The sequence below is a fragment of the Ambystoma mexicanum genome, chromosome 11 (genome assembly GCF_040938575.1).
Source record: "Ambystoma mexicanum isolate Mex_15411 chromosome 11, UKY_AmexF1_1, whole genome shotgun sequence".
Taxonomy (NCBI): Eukaryota; Metazoa; Chordata; class Amphibia; order Caudata; family Ambystomatidae; genus Ambystoma; species Ambystoma mexicanum.
The window spans coordinates 1,484,705,434-1,484,720,898 of record NC_090934.1 but is presented as its reverse complement, the minus strand read 5'-3'; the positions used below and the strand labels follow the sequence as shown (position 1 = coordinate 1,484,720,898).

General features: G+C 52.7%; 1 protein-coding gene across 4 annotated transcripts in view; it reads right to left on the bottom strand.

Moving 5' to 3' along the window:
- Positions 1-15,465, bottom strand: part of LOC138504626 (aminopeptidase N-like) — a 554,696-nt gene that overhangs the window by 481,058 nt on the left and 58,173 nt on the right. The gene's annotated exons all lie outside the window — the stretch shown is intronic.

Below are 15,465 nucleotides of genomic sequence, written 5' to 3'. Positions count from 1 at the left end.
ATCCGCACGGTGGGTGCGCGCTCACCTGGGCTTTTTTGAAATTTTTTAAAGAAATTGAATGATAGTAGATCAACCTCTGGAAAATGTGTGGGGCTAATCCGCACACAGTTTCCTATGCTCCCCACACAACATACACATAGGCCTGTGTACTCTGGGTGGACACGGCCTACATGCGCAGTCCCCCCTTTCATATTTAGAGAGATCTGACATGTGGAGTACACAATGCATCTCAAAGGTGGAGGGCCAAAACCTTCCCCCTGTCATGGCCAGCCTAATTATCTAACAAAGGCTCCATGGATCCACCCTGTCCTTTTGGGAGCCCTACTGTTAATATTGTTTAGGGCACTGTATAATTATGAGTAATGTAAGCTGTTGTAGTACTAATTTAAGTAATAACTCTCAAACAGCTCACCTTGGCAATCGATGAATCCAACTGGGAGAATTAAAGCAGCTGTGAAGATTTCCCAGTGACAGCCCTGGCCACTCAGCCCAGGGTAATGTGACCCAGGAGAGCGGGCAGGACTCCCAGGGAAACCCTCAATGGGAAGAAAACCGTGGACGAAATCCCAGCTCGTGCAGATCAGGCTAATGGTGGAAGGTTGGACGTCTCCGACAGGAACCCCCGGGAATCACACAAGGCACCTTGTCTGCAGGAATGAGAAGTGAAGAAATAGGGAGCAGGTTAGAGGAGGGCCCAAAGAAGGGAAAGGAAAGGAGAGATCAATGGAAATCCTCTCACCCGAAAAGGACTGAGGGAAAGTTCGGATCTGGAACCTGGCTAAGTAGGAAAGCTTCGGGCGAGTCGGGAGAGTCTGGAAGGATAACAGGAGATGAGGACCAGGTAAAGATACTCAAGGGAATCCTAGAGAAAGGGAATTTACTCAGATGGGGAACTGGCCGGAATTGGAGACAAATAAGATTGATTTGCGAAGCCGATTGAGAACGAAACCAGCGAAAGCTGAGGGAAGGAACTGAAGAGAGAAAGTAACACAGGGTAAGCAGGAACCGCAAACACAGAGGGAAATGAGAGCATGGAGAGAGAGGATTCAGAAGCGAATTCACGGAGCGTCAAAGGCAGAAGCGACGCGAAGCACTGGCCGCTTCGTTTCCGGATAAAGGATCACGTGATCGGTCGTCCGCACGTCAAGGGAGCGTGCAACTACTAGACCGCTGCCAGCCGGGCGGGGAGAATCACCAGCTTCCATCATTGAAATGTTAGGAATCGGAGCGCTGCACAAGCGGGTCCGTGCCCATAAAGACCACTTGCAGCGATTTGTAACACCTACAGATGGTGGTCACAATTAATATAATTCACATACCAATAGAGTGTATGTCAAACAGGCCCACATGGTGCCTGGCTGCAGAGGTTAACAAAGGAGACAGGAAACCACCAGCGCCCTCTCATATGCACTGTGTCAACCTGAAGCCAGCTCCCGCCCTTAGTATCAATGGACAGTGAAATGTCATGTCTGGGACTGCGTGTATTACAGTAGTCATCCCCGCAGGGGGGCCCCATTCAGTGCCACTGCGGATGTAGTATCTGTGGGGGGGGGGTGCAGCGGTCGTGTGTCGGGGGTCGGGCAGGCAGTAGCAGCCTCCGCCCTAAATCAAGCAGCAGTACCAGGCATGCTCACATGGCACGTATCTCAAGACATAAAAGAAAAACTTTGGAAAGAAAAGTTTATTGATCTATTTTCCCTGCTGGAGTAAAGGAGAGTAGAGGAGATTAAGGATACCAAGGGAGAAGGAAAAGATAACACGTTTTTTGTAGAGCGATCCCTTGCAAATTGGATGACAGGTTTTGCAATATTCTCTGCTATATTGCGAAATGTCCCGACCTCCACCAGAAACTTTGGATTTTTTATCATTTAGTATTCACCATGTACCATGACTGCACATTTGGGGCCTGGCTAGTGTGCGATGAACGGTTACGGAGAGCCAAGGCGGGGAATGCAATGTTGGATTGGGTGTCTGGGGCAATGGATCTGTGGGCTAGCTGAAAAGAAGTGCGCCAGCATCTAGCAAGGGCCCAGGTGTGTGGAGACTGGTGCAACCCTTTCGGGGCAGCGGGGGAGCAGGAGACAGAAAGGGAGCATGTTGAGCATTTAATAAAACCCCCTGCATAAAGCCGATCTGTGCATCCAAACATGTTTTCTCATTCTGTGGGATGTTGCGGCACGGAGAGATCCAATGTATCAAGGGCAGCAAAGAGCACAAGTAGTGCTAGGACGCTCAGGGAACCCCCGGTGTGCCTCCTCACCCCCCCGTGGGTTGATGCATTGCGTGGCGGTGACGCAAAGGTGTTGGTGGAGGGGTTTTCTCAGGGTTCACCACCCCCCTCTCCCGCGGTCCCAGAGAATCAAAAGTCTGCCAGAATGCAATCAAGGACATTGATAAGTAAAGTGGAGAAGCCAGTTAAATTGGCGAGGGTCTCAAAACGTTTTTATAGCCCTGTTGAAAAAAAGGGTGTGTTCTCCGCAAGGCATTGTCCCCAAGAAAGAGCCGGGGAAGTACCGGCTGATCCACAATGTATCGTTCCTTAGGGGGGCTTCTGTGAATGATGCGATTGATGATGACTTGTGTTCTGTGAGCTACGCATCTTTTGACGGGCACTGGCATAATTGAGGAGGTTGGGCAGATGGGCACTTCTGGCACAATCTGAAGCTTACTCCCAGTGCACTTCCGACGATTACCGTTTGTGGTCTTCCAGGTAGGGGGAAACACTACTATGAGAAATGTATGCCTATGGGTGCTCGATATCCTGTGCTTATTTCGAAACTTTCAGCACATTCTTGGAATGGGCAATGCAGAAGGAATGTCGGGCGGCACAGGTTCTGTATTTCTGTTGTTTGGGTAAGAACGGCACAGATCAGTGTGGAGGGGCACTCAGAGCCTTCCAGAAAGTGGCAAACACCTTGGGGACGCCTCTGGTCGCAGAGAAAACTGAGGAACCTAGGCCATCATTGTGCGTCCTGGGGATTGAAATTGAGTGCCCGTTGGGCAAATGCCACCTCCCTGAGGACAAAGTTCGTGAATGTGGGGAGGCAGTAGCCACTTGCCTTGGGGCGAGGGGCAACTCCAGAGCCTCCGGGACAATTGAACTTTGCACTGAGGGGAATCCCAATGGGGAGGCCGTTCTCCAGGGCAACTGTGGGAGCGAGCGGTGTCAGGATTCACTCAGGCCCATCCCTACACTAGGATGTCTAACGAGCCGAAACAGGATCTGGTCATTTGGGATGAGTTTCTGACCAATTTTAATGGGGTGTAGGTTTGGCCGTCAGACACACAGAACAGTACGCAGTTGGTGCTCTACACAGTTGCCACGGGCAGTGTGGGATTTGGAGACGTCTTACGTGACAGCGTTGGCTGACCAAGAAAATGACTTGTCTGGAGCTGTTTCCAATAGTGGTGACCATAACTATCTGGGGGGGGAGAGGGGGGGTGAGAGACAGGGATATACTGTTCTGGTTGGTCAGCATGTCCGCGAAAGAGCCGCGTGCCCGATGGTATTGGGGTTGTTGAAGCGATTGGTGCTGTTGTGTTTCTGTGGGAATGTAGGCTTTCATGGGAAGCGCGTACCTGAGATTAATAGCAACGCGGCTGATGCTTTGTCCCGTTTCAAACTGCAGGAGTTCCAGCGGTACCTGCCGGGGCAGACCCAGTGATTACCCCTTTCCCGAGATACTCTGCGGCTCGGTGCCCAGATTTAGCCTCACTGATAGAGGTGTGAGGGTCGAGAAAGACTAAGCAGGCCTATGAGAAAACGTGCTGTGTGCAGGGCCTAGTAGCCATTTTTCATAGGGACGCTTTGATGAAAGGGTTGTCCGCGAGGGTGGCTAGGACCCAAATGGCCGCCATTGGGTTCTTTGTGGGATTACAGTGTAGGGCACCACCCTCCGCCGACTTCGCAGTAAAGGGAGCATTGTCGGGCTGGAAGAGGGGGGCAGTGAATCAGGGAGGCAAGGGGCCCCCTCTGGATGCGGAAACAGTGTCTGCTGTCCTGAAGGGAGTATGGGGGGGTCTGTAGTGATGAATGATGGCGGCATCTCTGCTGCATCCTTTGGCGCCTTCAGGATGGGGGAGCTTGCGGGGGCTTCCACGTCTGATCGCTCAGGGGAATGGTCAAGGGAGGACCTTTCCTTTGAGGGGGATTTGGTGGTGCATTTCGGGTGAGGTGGTCCAAAACTGCTCACGAGGGAAAGGGGACCAGGGTGACAGTGCATGGCATGTCCCAAATGTGCCCAGTAATACTGTTGAGGGCATTTCTGGCGCACAGAGGAGCGGTGGGTGCCCACCGTTCCTGTATGACGAGGACGCCTCTCTAGTCAGATGCCAGTGCAGCAAGATCTTCCCGAGGCCACTGGAGGGCATGGGGCCGGGGGGTTAGGTTCTGCATCCCACGGGAATTGGGGAAGGACCCAGGTCCAGGTGTGATGCTGGCAGAGAGGCGGAGAAGGACCCAGGTCCAGCTGTGATGCTGCAGAGAGGCGGAGAAGGGCCCAGGTCCAGCTGTGATGCTAGCAGAGAGGCGGAGAAGGGCCCAGGTCCAGCTGTGATGCTGGCAGAGAGGCAGAGAAGAGCCCAGGGCCAGCTGTGATGCTGGCAGAGAGGCAGAGAAGGACCAAGGTCCAGCTGTGATGCTGGCAGAGAGGCGGAGAAGGGCCCAGGTCCAGCTGTGATGCTGGCAGAAAGGCGAAGAAGGACGCAGGTCCAGCTGTGATGCTGGCAGAGAGGCGAAGGGCCCAGGTCCAGCTGTGATGCTGGCAGAGAGGCGGAGAAGGATCCAGGTCCAGCTGTGATGCTGGCAGAGAGGCGGAGAAGGACCCAGGTCCAGCTGTGATGCTTGCAGAGAGGCGGAGAAGGACCATGGTCCAGCTGTGATGGGGCAGAGAGGCAGGGAAGGACCCAGGTCCAGCTGTGATGCTGGCAGAGAGGCGAGGAAGGACCATGGTCCAGCTTTGATGCTGCAGAGAGGCGGAGAAGGACCCAGGACCAGCTGTGATGCTGGCAGAGAGTCGGAGAAGGACCAAGGTCCAGCTGTGATGCTGGCAGAGAGGCGAAGAAGGATGCAGGTCCAGCTGTGAGGCTGGCGGAGAGTCGGAGAAGGACCAAGGTCCAGCTGTGATGCTGGCAGAGAGGCGAAGAAGGACGCAGGTCCAGCTGTGATGCTGGCGGAGAGGCGGAGAAGGACCCAGGTCCAGCTGTGATGCTGGCGGAGAGGCGGAGAAGGACCCAGGTCCAGCTGTGATGCTGGCGGATAGGCGAAGGATCCAGGGCCAGCTGTGATGCTGGCAGAGAGGCGGAGAAGGACCCAGGTCCAGCTGTGATGCTGCAGAGAGGTGAAGAAGGACCCATGTCTAGCTGCGATGCTGGCAGAGAGGCGAAGAAGGACCATGGTCCAGCTGTGATGCTGCAGAGAGGCGTAGATGGATCCAGGTCCAGCTGTGATGCTGCAGAGAGGCGAAGATGGATCCAGGTCCAGCTGTGATGCTGCAGAGAGGCGGAGAAGGGCCCAGTTCCAGCTGTGATGCTGCAGAGAGGCGGAGAAGGGCCCAGGTCCAGCTGTGATGCTAGCAGAGAGGCGGAGAAGGGCCCAGGTCCAGCTATGATGAGGCGAAGATGGATCCAGGTCCAGCTGTGATGCTGCAGAGAGGCGGAGAAGGGCCCAGGTCCAGCTGTGATGCTGGCAGAGAGGCGGAGAAGGCCCAGGTTCAGCTGTGATGGGGCAGAGAGGCGGAGAAGGACCCAGGTCCAGGTGTGATGCTGGCAGAGAGGCGGAGAAGGGCCCAGGTCCAGCTGTGATGCTGGCAGAGAGGCGGGGAAGGACCCAGGTCCAGCTGTGATGCTGGCGGAGAGGCGGAGAAGGACCCAGGTCCAGCTGTGATGCTGGCAGGGAGGCGGAGAAGGACCCAGGTCCAGCTGTGATGCTGGCGGATAGGCGAAGGATCCAGGTCCAGCTGTGATGCTGGCAGAGAGGCGGAGAAGGACCCAGGTCCAGCTGTGATGCTGGCAGAGAGGCGGAGAAGGGCCCAGGTCCAGCTGTGATGGGGCAGAGAGGCGAAGAAGGATCCAGGTCCAGCTGCGATGCTGACGGAGAGGCGGAGAAGGATCCAGGTCCAGCTGTGATGCTGGCAGAGAGGCGGAGAAGGGCCCAGGTCCAGCTGTGATGCTGGCAGAGAGGCGGGGAAGGACCCAGGTCCAGCTGTGATGCTGATCGAGAGGCGGAGAAGGGCCCAGGTCCAGCTGTGATGCTGGCAGAGAGGCGAAGAAGGGCCCAGGTCCAGCTGTGATGCTGGCAGAGAAGCGGAGAAGGGCCCAGGTCCAGCTGTGATGCTGGCAGAGAGGCGGGGAAGGACCCAAGTCCAGCTGTGATGCTGATCGAGAGGCGGAGAAGGGCCCAGGTCCAGCTGTGATGCTGGCAGAGAGGCGGAGAAGGGCCCAGGTCCAGCTGTGATGGGGCAGAGAGGCGGGGAAGGACCCAGGTCCAGCTGTGATGCTGATCGAGAGGCGGGGAAGGACCCAGGTCCAGCTGTGATGCTGATCGAGAGGCGGGGAAGGACCCAGGTCCAGCTGTGATGCTGGCAGAGAGGCGGAGAAGGGCCCAGGTCCAGCTGTGATGCTGATCGAGAGGCGGAGAAGGGCCCAGGTCCAGCTGTGATGCTGGCAGAGAGGCGGAGAAGGGCCCAGGTCCAGCTGTGATGGGGCAGAGAGGCGGGGAAGGACCCAGGTCCAGCTGTGATGCTGATCGAGAGGCGGAGAAGGACCCAGGTCCAGCTGTGATGCTGGCGGAGAGGCGGAGAAGGACCCAGGTCCAGGTGTGATGATTCACCTTACACATTCTAGAAAACTGTGCACATCAGTAAAAGTGACGACAAAAGAGTAACACCATTTTAATTATTCACTGGAACCAAAACATGACGCCACATTGACTTTAAAAACAAGTTCTTCACAATAGCACCAAGAATGGGGCTCTGAACCAAGCCCAGGGGCCACGATAGGGGTCTTAAACCTGCAGGTTACGTGCAAAAGATAATCACGTATAGGGGGGGGGGGGTCAGTGGCGCTAATAGGATCTTTCCAATGCGGGTAACGTGGGCGAGAAGGGCATGAGGATAAGCCCACTTTCTGGGCGTGAAGCTCTCCAGAGGAGACGGTGTGTGGGTTGTGATTTGCTGGCGAGTGGGCGAGGACTCTAGCAGACGGGCATAAAAGGTGACATTCCCAAGACATTTGGCAGTGGGCAGGTTGGTCCAGGGAAGGAGACGGGAGATGCCTGGAATGTAGGAAATAAGTTGGGGCAAACCACTGCCTGGTTACTCATGGAAGAACATTGAGTCTGATTCAAGGGACTTGGCCAACCACCAGCAGCCGCGGGTGCCCAGATAACATGGGCGTGCCGTCCAGCCATCCATGGGCACCCATCCCACAAACGGCGTCCATAGAGCGGCGTGCCACCCATCCATCCATGGGCACCCATCCCACAAACGGCGTCCAGAGAGAACGGCGTCCACAGAGGGACGCGCCACCCAGCCATCCATGGGCACCCATCCCACAAACGGCTTCCATAGAGGGGCGCGCCACCCAGCCATCCATGGGCACCCATCCCACAAACGGCTTCCATAAAGGGGCGTGCCGCCCAGCCATCCATGGGCACCCATCCAACAAACGGCGTCCATAAAGGGGCGTGCCACTCAGCCATCCATGGGCACCCGTCCCACAAACGGCTTCCATAGAGGGGCGTGCCACCACGCCATCCATGGGCACCCACCCACAAATGTCGTCCACATAGGGGCATGCCACCCAGCCATCCATGGACACCCAAATACAAACGGCGTCCATAGAGGGACGTGCCACCCATTCATCCATGGACACCCATCCCACAAATGGCTTCCATAGAGGGGCATGCCACCCCACCATCCATGGGCACCCATCCCACAAACGGCTTCCATAGAGGGGCATGCCACTCAGTCATCCATTGGCACCCATCCCACAAACGGCACGGCTTCCATAAAGGGGCGCGCCACCCATCCATCCATGGGCACCCATCCCACAAACGGCTTCCATAGAGGGGCGCGCCACCCAGCCATCGATGGGCACCCATCCCACAAACGGCTTCCATAGAGGGGCGTGCCACCCATCCATCCATGGGCACCCATCCCGCAAACGGCTTCCATGTAGGGCCAGAAAACGGTGATAATTAGTCAAGAGCGAAAACAAAATGCATGCTTCAGAGCAGGGGGCATTTGCTTAACTGCCCTTAATAAAGTGTAGAGGAGGTCCGAGACATGGCCTGCACCCCTGCCCCCCATTACGAGGTGCCAGGAGCGTACTCGCCAAGGTATGTGACGTATGAGGAGCAAATGAACCAACAAAGAGTTGCGTTGGGACTCTGCCCAGTGTACATCAGAAGAGTCGTACCTGTTGAAGCACCCATAACCAGACAACCATGGGCTGCACATTACCCTCTTAGAGAGTCATACCAGCAACTGAGACGAAATGAACAGTACCTACAGACGATCCATGAAGAAACCCAAAGAGCCTTAATGGAAGGCCAGTGGAAATAACACAAGGGCTGGACAGACTCGCAAATGAATGAAATGGGCTATCGAAGATAGCACGCCAGTGCAAGTAACTATGAAAATAGATGTAATGGACACAGGAAAGAGACAATGTTAAAACGTAAGGAAACGTTGCTGTGAGTCAAGATGGAAGCAACCAACCAGTTAATGAGTGTAAATAGGCTTGAAACGCAAGAAGCTAAGAAACGATACTGCTTGCAATGCTTAGTAGAAGAATAGAGCGGCAAGCGCCAACCACATATCGAACTCAATAAGGTGCATTATACAAGTGCGACTCCATTTTGTAAAGCAGAACTAAACTCAGGCTGCATGGGGCCATCAGGGCCGAGATTCGTATTCCAGCTAAAGCCAGAAGGGAAGAGCGGAATCAAAACTCAGCATGGAGCAGCTCATGCCGGGTAAATCAAGGTCAACCAGAGAAGGGGAGGAGAATGTCAGTTAACAAGAAACGAAACTTCAGAGCATACCAGCCTGCCCCGTGAAGGTCAAGATAAGGGAGGCCCAGGCAGGTGGCGAGGCCTAAGTAGAATTAAACACACTAAAAGCTGGAAACTGAAGCACATTCATGGTGAAGAGACACGTGACCAGCTGAGCACAAGGAGGTACTAACGTCTGATGTCACCCAGAAACCAAGGATGCCATAACCTTTCCTGATAAAAGGCTACAGTTTCGAGGCCATAACCCGCCAACTAATTGACACATAGCACAAAGATACTGTTTGATAGAAAGGAGGCAGGGTGAATCCTAGGGCACGAGGCACCTGGGTGTCCATTCTGCATGCTGCTAATTAAAAGTGGAGATTTACGTCTAAGGGTGTAACCTGCCCAATCACAATAGACCAAGTTATCTAGGGTCCTATAGATAGTAGAACCAATGGGACTTCGTAGTTGTCATGTCGTCTATCACGCATGATGTGGAGGGTTGGACATAGACGCCCACCCGATAAGAGTTATCCAATCCGCATGCTCTGTTACCGTATACAAATATAGCATCTATACTTAAGTTACCTTTCCTGACCAATTATATTGCATGACGAGTTTTGTAGAGTTAGACGTCAATGATGACGAGTTTTGTGTATAAAAATCACTGTTCAAATGAAGTTTGTGGAAGTCGGAGCGAGACAGGCCATCGCAAGGATGCTGATTTCCAATTGTTTCCCTGTTTGATGTACTTGTCATTAAACAGACTTCCCTTTGCCAAACTACTGAGTCCTCATTATAGAGTCGTGTTGGAGTAAGTGAATCCTGCACCCCCTGTCCTCACATGGTGCAGCTATCTTGTTTTACAAGTACTAGAGGGTGAGCGCTGGCCTATGGGCCCGTCAGTGGATATCTCGTCCTCTTTTACAAAAGCATGTGTGTTGACATTCCTGTGGGCACAGCTGTTTGCTCAACTACGTCCACAACCAGTTTGTGAACATCTTTCCTGAGCTGTGTGTACAAAATCGAAATGAAGAAATGCAGATGCCTGACACCCAGTTTCCACCCCTAGGCAAGTATTGTGTATCCGCCACTAGGCAAGTATCATGTATCCACCCCTGAGCAAGTATTGTGTATCTGCCCCTAGGCAAGTATCATGTATCCGCCCATAGGCAAGTATCGTGTATCCGCCCCTGAGCAAGTATCGTGTATCCGCCCCTGAGCAAGTATCGTGTATCCGCCCCTGAGCAAGTATCATGTATCCGCCCCTAGGCAAGTATTGTGTATCCGCCCCTGAGCAAGTATTGTGTATCCGCCCCTAGGCAAGTATCGTGTATCCGCCCCTAGGCAAGTATCATGTATCTGCCTTCACCAGAGTCATCGCCCTATATTTTATCTTATTGAGGATTTGTAAGGTGCTTTATACAACAGAATTGTGTTTCACAGCGCCACAGGGCTTCATGGGAAGGGAACTGGTGAATAATGAAAATGGCAAAAACGGTGATATACAGTCACGGTCCTAGAAGACCTTGTGGCATTCGGCCGTGCAAGTGAACTGAAGAGAAGTGCAGGGGAGGGGGAAGTGAGGGGGAGTGGAAGGGACAAGTGCTGGAGGAGGGCCCAACAGGGAAGTGCTGAGGGGGGGAGCCATGAGGAGAAACTCAGGCTAAGTGCTGGCAAAAGCGGCTCGTGGGTGTTATGTGGAGCTACCAAGCAGGGCCGGCAGTGCAGTGGTGGAGAGGTGCTGGTATTGACCGGGATCAGGGCCTGGGATCCAATGAGATTCATGAGGAACATGCCACCGGTCACAGCAGCCGTGGGGTGATTAGCAGAGTGGGGAAAGATGTATGAGAGGGGTAGGAAAGACTACACTGCAAAAATACACTGTGCACAGTTCCAGGAATCAGAGTTTGTATCCGCAGTGCAAAGTCACTTTGAACTGTGCAAACAATTCAGTGAAGCGTGCTCTAAGTGTAATGAGTTGCAGATGGCTGATATGCTGTGTGTTGTGCCTTTTTAAAGCCAATTCACAAAGTTTGTGGCACATTTAAAAATGACAAATGTTGCGCTTTTTTTCTAGAAGCGCAACACGACTCTCAGGCCTGCTCTCACTTGAGTATTGCTAATATGACTCTCAGGCCTGCTCTCACTTGAGTATTGCTAGTATGACTCTCAGGCCTGCTCTCACTTGAGTATTGCTAGTATGACTCTCAGGCCTGCTCTCACTTGAGTATTGCTAGTATGACTCTCAGGCCTGCTCTCACTTGAGTATTGCTAGTATGACTCTCAGGCCTGCTCTCACTTGAGTATTGCTAGTATGACTCTCAGGCCTGCTCTCACTTGAGCATTGCTAGTATGACTCTCAGGCCTGCTCTCACTTGAGTATTGCTAGTACATTCTGCAAGCTGGGGCCGTACCCCATATGAAGTTGCCCACTGCCACCCTCTGTCATTCCCACTCAGGCTAACGTGCAACAGGAAGAGGATGAAACCCCCAAACCTTCCATTCGATCAGAGAGACCTTTTGCCACTTCAGCTGCTTATTGTTTGAGAATGTGGGGGACACGATGTTCCCTGGCGTGAAATCTGGGATTGAAAGTCAAAGCCAAAAACATCATTTTCAACAATGTTCTCCATCCTCTTTGCCAGGAACTGGGTCTGTGTCAGTGCTTTCCCCAAAAGGCTTCATCTGGAGTCCATATTTTGCATGAATTACTTCCATAATTAATTAGACACCAGGTGCATGCGATATGGGGCCTCATTACAAGTCTGCCAGTCCGGAATTGAGGGTTCCGTAGCAACGTACCGGCACCCATTCCCAGACCGGCAGACTCCCACTGTACCTGCCGGGACCTCAGCGGCCGGCAGGTCTGACCGACTGGGCGCATTGGCCCCGGAAGTCACAGGTTTCACAGAAGCACTGGCACAGTTAGCGACAGTGCCAGTGCTTCCATCTTCCCACTCCCATACAGTTCACCGGGATCTCAGGTGGCGGAAACTGTGTTATGTGGTGGCGGGTTTCCGCCAACCTCGTAATGAGGCCAATGGTCTCTGGTGTAGCGCTAATGGGCGAGGCAAATCGCTTCACAGTCTGGTGCACACTTCTACCCCAGCTGGGCCCTCCCAGGTCTTGATACTGCTTTAATTATGCAATAATGCATTAATGTTTGCTGATTTATAAAGCTCTGATGTGTCCTCTTCACGACACTTCAAAGTGCTAGGTCATAGCTTGCACAGGCGCTTAGCAGTTTGTGTTTATACATTATGGGCCCATTTCACTGAATTATTTGCGACAAAAGTCATGAGGAATCCCATCCGCTAATGCATGGAATCGACTGCGCGGGATATTTTGCTGACTTGTGTCGATTACCAGCATTCTCTGTGCGTCTCTGCGAGTGGCCGAGTGCCTTGCATGAGAGACCATGCAGGGTGTGGACGAGGCCTACACAAGGGGCGGATTTGTGGGAGGAACAAAGAAAATGGGGAACAACATGCCAAAAAGTGGGCGTTACGAGGGACGGCACGCAGGCAGTCCATGGCACGCCTACAAGTGCGCATCACAAAGCGCATTCATGGATGTGACCGTGCGACCCCCTCGATCTCTCCGCCACCCGGAATCAGGCATTCAGACTTCCACTGAGGATTTGCAACTTTGGAGGGGAGTTCACATGTCGAATTACGGGGTGCGTGCACGCAGACGGGTTCCCGATCGTAGTTAGAGCTGAGCGTACACAGCATCGCAGGGTGTAGGTACGGTTTACGAGGGTTCGCACGTACATTTTCCTAAGTGATAACCGAGTTACGATAACTCTTACGCAAGTTGTCGGGGTGTCAGCAACAGTTGCGGGGGACACTGCGAATGGTCCCCGAGGTGCAGCCCTGCTGGCAGGGGACCCCACGCGCTGCTTACAGGGTGCATGTATGTGCCTCTCGGGAGCACGCAAATGTAGCTGTTTCTGGCTGTTTTGGCTTTGCATTGGGGCATGTCGGGGGCGTTCCAGCCATGACTTGCAAATACGGTTCATTTGCGTGAGGGATTCCATGAATACCCAGAGTGCGCAGCGTAACTTCTGCGCGCCAGCTTGCGCAGGATCTTTCTCGGCGGGCAGGATAAATGCATGCTTTTCCATGAATCGGGCCCTGAGTCAAGTGAATACGGTTTTATGTTTGTGTTAGCATGAAGCCATCTGGGTAAAATGTTCGGAGGTTGGGGAGGTAGTGGTAAAAAAGTGGGCGTGACTGAAGGAGACTCCTACACATTTACAGCAAGAGAACTCATTGAATCAGTGGACTCTCTCTTTTCAGAACGTAATGGGTTAAATGGCGAACACCGCATTATTTTGGAAGATTTAACACACTGGCAGGCGTCTGCACTAACTCCAGGCCCACGATCACACAGGCACAGCCAGAAGCCAAACATTCATCACAGCTCATGAAAATAATGACATTTGAGGGAGTGCTGCGTTCTGCTTTCCGTGCTCCCCTCAGCAGGGGTCTCCTGGCAAGCAGCCTCTACAGTGATGCTTAAACCCTCGTAATTCATCACACAGCCCGCTGCCTGCCGTGAGAACCCAGGGCCCGACTCACAAGGCTTTTTACAGGCTGCGTGTGGACTCATGCGGCTAAAATAAGCAAAGTGTGTCTGCATTATAGAAATGTGAATGTGGCCAGCCCAGAAATAAAGTACCTGTTCCTGCATGGGCAGGAGAAAGATATACCTTCAGGCACCCACTGCGCATATGCCAACATGTGGGACCAAGCCTGATTTGCATATGGTCTTTCCCCATCTGTAATGGCTTGGCAGGTGAAGAACGATGGTCTGGAGGGTTGCCCAGAGCAATGCCAGTGGTTAAGATTCAGTCTAAACCTTCCAGCCATCACCTCTTTGTTTTTGCTTTGTCACCCCGAGTGGGACGAGTATGCCCAGATGTGGGTCCCGTGCCTGCTGGGCCTAGAGACCCAAGATACTCCTCACTGATGAGCCCCAACAAGGGCGAAACATGTTTGGGGATGCTAGTGGTCTCGTGCAGAAGGGATGTGACCTAGAAATTCGGGCTGGACTGCTCCTTTTAGGGGTGGGACCAAGCCTGAATTGCATATGGTCTTTCCCCTTCTGTAATGGCTTGGCAGGCTGAAAAACGATGGTCTGGAGGGTTGCCCAGAGCTTTGCCCGTGGTTATGATTCATTCCAAACCTTCCAGCCATCACATCTTGTTTTGCTATACTCACCCCGAGTGGGACGGGTATGCCCAGATGTGGGTCCCGGGCCTGCTGGGTCTAGAGTCTGAAGCTACTCCTTACTGACGACGCCCAATGAGGCCTAAACATGTCTGGATTTGCTTGTGGTCTCCTGCAGAATCATGTGATCTAGCAGTTCAGACTGGACTGCCCCTTTTGGGGTGGGACCAAGCCTGATTTGCATATGGTCTTTCCCCTTCTGTAATGGCTTCGCAGGCTGAAGATCAATGGCTTGGAGGGTTGACTAGAGCAATACCTGTGGTTTTGATTAGTTCCAAACCGTCCAGCCATCATATCTTTTGTTTAGCTTAAGTCACCCTTAGTGGGACGGGTAGGCCCAGACGTGGGTCCTCACCCTGCGCTACCCCTCGCTGATTCCAGCAGAATTGGCAAGTTGGGGACTACAGCCACTGCCAGCTGAAATTCTTTACCCAGAATGGAGATTGGTATTTCAACCTGTGGGTAGGTTTCCACATGACCATGAATACAGCTTACCTCCTTTTTATTCTCCCTCCATTTCTGGGGAAGCAACTCAGCTCATAATGCACATCTCTTACTCTCAATATCTAATTGAGCCCACAGAATCCTTCTGTCCAAAACAGCAGGTATTTGATAAGGATTCTTCTCCCTGTAAATACAAATATTTCTCCCGGTTTCTGATTTTCCTTCTCGCATGGTTCTCCCTTTGAGGAAACCTCTACAATTCTAGATGTATGAGATTCCTCTCCCACTATTCAAATTCTTTCTTTCCCCTGCCTTCTATGATCTACAGTAAGAAGGACTATCTTCCATTCGTGGACAATGTTTTCTTAAATGCCCATACCCTTTACAAGAATAGCTTTGTTTGTAGGGGTCAAGAAGGGAGTTGATTCTGAAAGGATACCCTCTCCCTTTTTGTTGTTCCTTAAAGGAAATCCTTTCCCGTTTCACGGTTGTGGTGATTAGGGGAAGATGGATAGATAAACGTAAGTTTAGATGTTAACTTGCAGGGATCCTCTGACATGTTTTTCCCAATCTTCTCCTGTGGGACTTCTCTCAGGAACCCTTAACTATCAGAATTTCCCAAGGCCTCATATCCTAACCTGCCCTCCGAATGGCCCCGCTCAATTGTCTTTGGGTCATCTGAAAAATTCAGGATAAGTTTCCGTTCACGTCCCCAAGGGAGGAGAAGAGAGATTCTTATTTCTTTCTCATTGGGGTTTATAACATGCCTAGTCCAGGCTGAAGGTG